Source organism: Cornus florida, unplaced genomic scaffold, assembly GCF_030987335.1.
Source record: "Cornus florida cultivar Cherokee Brave unplaced genomic scaffold, ASM3098733v1 CherokeeBrave_3.0.0_Hap2_Chr10, whole genome shotgun sequence".
Classification (NCBI taxonomy): Eukaryota; Viridiplantae; Streptophyta; class Magnoliopsida; order Cornales; family Cornaceae; genus Cornus; species Cornus florida.
In genome coordinates, this window is record NW_026775580.1 from 32,061,775 (window position 1) to 32,066,281 (window position 4,507).

The following is a 4,507-nucleotide window of genomic DNA, read 5'->3' on the forward strand; positions in this document are numbered from 1 at the left end:
TTTGATCGTGTCTTTACTTCATTTTCTTTTTAGTTACTTATTATGTTTGTTCTTATTTGGCTAAGTACATTAAGCTAAGGAAGTTGAGCAAAGGAGAATTCAAAGCAAGGAGCTAAGCTAAGACAAAAAGGCTAAAATTCTAAAAATTTGCAAAACTAAGCTAAAAATTTGAAAAATACTTTGTAGTGCTTAATGACCCTTTGTGAGCTCTTTCTAAACTCAATCTCTAGTTAAATCGTCGGCCCGCTTGGTGGTAATTTACTTTTCTTGCATATTGTTAAAAGCATGGGAGTATAGGATCAATGTATGTAGAGGAAGTTTGTTGATTGATTTATTGCGAAGGTGAAGTGATTGTTACTTGTTACTTGCTTGTGCATGCATGGTCGAAGGTCGTTAAATCCTACTCTTGTCCCTCCTAATTTGCATCTTGAATCGGTTATTCGTGATCCTAGTGAAAGAGGTAGTTCTAATCATTCCATTTCATCAATGGATGAGCAAAATGAGGACCATGTGAAGGACCTTGGTCACATAGACCAACAAGGCATCTTCCACCCTAATGTGCATCACAACAACATCTAAGTACCATTAGGCATGCCTAGACCATTCATCCCATCACAACAACAAGGCCAAATTCCATTGGGAATGCCTCGGCCAATTTTTGCTCCACAACCTCCAATCATTCAAGGCAATCAAGGTGCTTATGTAGCACCATCCGTTGTAAATCCCCCTCTTGTTTTAAGAGACCATTATGTGCCTAATGAATACAATGCACCTACATGTATTCAATTGCCCCCATTTAGAGCACATCACTATGAGATTAAACCACAAACCATTCAAATGCTTCCCAACTATCATGGACTTCTAAGTGAAGAACCTTACAATATTTGGATGAGTTTCTTGAAGTGTGTTCCACCGTGAAATACACGGACATGCAGGAAGAGGTTTTAAGGCTTAAACTTTTCCTTTCACCCTTAAAGACAAGGCAAAATATTGATTTAACAATCTTAGGCCTTTTTCGATAACTTCTTGGGCGGAAATGCAACAAGAGTTCTTGAAAAAGTACTATCTGGTTTCAAAAACCAATGCCATGAGAACTTCAATTAGAGAATTTTCTCAAGGGGATGGGGAATTGTTTCATGAGGCATGGGAAAGATTCAATGATTTGTTTAGGAAGGGTCCACATCATGACATGCCTAAGTGGCAATTAGTTCAATACTTCTTTGAAAGTTTGCCGGATAGTTACAAGGGTATGGTTGATGCATCTATGGGTGGCTCTTATCTTGATAAGTATGAGAATGATGTGTGGCGTCTTTATGAAAGCATGAGTGAGAATTCAATGCATAGATCATTGTCTTCCAAAAATGGTAGAAATACAAGTGGAAGGAAGAATGTTGGCTTATATCAAGTTGACAATTCCAATGACATAGCCGCCGAGATGAAATTTTTATATCAAAGGTTTGATCAACCAAAATTCGGCGAATCAAATATCTTCCTCCCCTAATCATGTCCATCGTGCATCCAATGAATCTTGTATGACTTATTCTAGTGTCTTACATTCTACTTCCAATTGTTCCCATGGACATGTTGATCGGTTGATCAACTATACATCAACCTTCGCAATAGCACGAATCATTGTAAAATAGGGCTATTGGTCGGGTAAGTCGAACCACTGGGACTGCGCTAGTCTTAAGGCAACCTAAGTATCTAGAGTTATTTAAGAATGATAAGGTGTAATAAGGAGTTGTTGATTGGTTTGTCACTAAGCTAGTAATTGAAGTGTGCATAAAACAAGAATGCTAGTAAATGTAAAGGAAGGAGATCTAGGTAGAGAGGGCTAGGGAAGTGAATCCACTACCTATCCATAAGCATGTTAATACATGATTTACTTGGGGAATAATATATACATAAAACCATGAAATGCAACAACATAAAATTGCTACATTACCTTCAAGAATTTTTATGAAATCAATAGGAAAGAATAACTTATCAAAGTATTGCATGTTTTGGTTACCTAAACTAGGTTGCAACCTTAGACATACTCACTAAGCATAGAGTTATCAAGCCCTTAATCACATAGTAGAAGCACATGACATTAGGAATCAAGAATAATCTATCAAAAGAGAACCCTAAGCTATAGACTATCAAATTTCCCAAGCATCATGCCAATAAAAACATTTCCATAAACTCATCTTCATTGTCACTATGAAAATGGAAGCAAAATAATCATAAGAGGAGACAATCTTAAGACAAGATCTTAAACTCAAAATGATCATTAATAGACATTGAAGCTCTTCACATCAAATAAAGCTCTAGTTCATGGAAAGGTCATATATATACATTACATCCCCAAATGTAAATCAAAAACAAGACATGCTTACAAGAAGGAGTTTCATCACCTCCCTAGAAGGGAGTTAGTTACCCATTGATGCACTAGAGGAAGGAGGAAGCAAAGCCTTGACCTCCATTTTCGAGCTCCCCTCTTCCAGCTCCAAGAACACACCTTTCTTGCTCTCTTCTCTCTCCTCTAATCTTGTAAAATGAAGCTCCATCATATTGTGTGGCTTCCCTCTCTTATCTTCTAGAGATAAGGCTCTAGAAACCCCCACCAACCAACATCTCCAACCAACCATTAAAGAAGGAAATTAGAATTGAGGAACCCAAGATGCAAGTGGCTGAAAATGGGCCATTTCCGGATGCAATTCTGCCCTAAGTTCGAGCACTCGAAATAAGGGCTCGAGCACTCGAAATTGGAGCAGAATGCTCCATTCTTGCCTTGCTCCGCCCAGACCTACTTCGGTTAAACAGCCATAACTTTGCGCTCCGAACTCCGAATGATGAACCGTTTGAAGATTTAGAAAGCTAATTCAGAGCTCTAAATATTTAATGTTTTAGTGGAGATCCAATTCTCAAGGATGGTTGGTCGAAAATGAAGATCAAGGCAGAATTTCATTGCTGCCAGGCAGTTCTGCGCACCTCTGGTAACAAGGCCATAACTCTCTGCTACGAGCTCCGAATGACAAACCGTTTGAAGATTTAGAAAGCTAATTCAGAGCTCTAAATCTTTCATGTTATGAGGGAAGTCCAGTTCTCGAGTTTGGAAGGTCAAAATGGTGAACAAATCCCAGGTTCTACTGCTGCCAGAATTCAGCATTGGCACCTTTTGTTGCTCAAGATTCCACAAGGCCTTATTCTTGTTCCATTTTGGCCAATGAACCTGAAAATGCATAAAAACATAGAAATGAAGATAATCTACATAAATTAATATACAACGGACTTTACTAATGCAATTTAGGGCGCTTGAATATACAATATTCGGCGCTTATCACACCCCCAAACTTACATTTTGCTAGTCCCTTAGCAAAACTACAATGAAAAACTTAATGAAAAGACAACCATGGGCTTGCTACTACAAAAATATCATCCATGGTAAAATAAGATATATACATTGCTCAAAAATAACTTGAAATAGAAAAAGAGCTGGAGATGGGGTCATTGGGAAGACTACCTTGCATATATGAAGCATTGATACAAAAATTGGCTAAATACATTTCCACATACATGCATCAACATCAAAGTCTATATAAATAACTCAATTATCATCTCTTGAATGGAAATCAACTCTAGCTTCAGTGAAAGTGAATTGGATTCTCAACATGCGGCTTTTACTTTCTTTTCCAATTCCAAAGCACAAGTTTTCAAATCATTGAATTCCCCTTTAAATGAGGTCCCTAAGGCATGATTTTATTTACAAGACAACTTTTGTTGCTTATTGACAATTTATTGTAACTCATAAGCGAAACATAGAATGGTTGTGCAATGCTGAAGTCCCTTAAGCTTTCTAACCAACCCCTGTAGCAAGCGTTAGGCCAACAACTCCCAAACCAGATGGCTTTAGGGTGTTAAGTGTAGAGACACTCCTAGGGCTTAATAGCTCGAGTTGGAAAGGCTACGAACTCCAACGAACCATGTTTATTACCAGTTTATTTTTTGAATGACCGTGCAATGTTTAAGTCCCTTAAGCTTTCTAACCAACCCTTGTAGCAAGCGTTAGGCCAACAACTCCCAAACCAGATGGCTTTAGGGTGTTAAGTGTAGAGACACTCCTAGGGCTTAATAGCTCGAGTTGGAAAGGCTACGAACGTCAACTGGTCATTATTTTCTTTCCTTTTCAGTTTTTTTTTTTTTTTTTTTTTTTTTTTTTTTTTTTTTTTTTTTAAGACAACTTAAATCATGCCAAAGATATTTATCCATTAGGTTCATCAAATCAGATTAACTAGGGCAAGGTCAAGGTCAATCAAGTTGCATGCCTCACAGTTAAGTTTCCAATGTGCATCTGTGCATTGTGAAGCTTAAAAGAGTGTCAAATCCAGCGAGAATTTAATTGAGACATTTATACAGACTAATTTGAATCTACATGATCATTTCAACTCAAATTTTCTTTATTTTCAAAAATATCAGCTGCTTCTATACACAAAGTTTTAAACATATGCTTTCATCTCCAACAGGT

General features: G+C 37.5%; 1 pseudogene; it reads right to left on the reverse strand.

Moving 5' to 3' along the window:
* Positions 1 to 1,092: 1,092 nt before the first annotated feature.
* Positions 1,093 to 1,191, reverse strand: LOC132280550 (small nucleolar RNA R71; annotated as a pseudogene).
* Between the last annotated feature and the right edge of the window lie 3,316 nt (positions 1,192 to 4,507).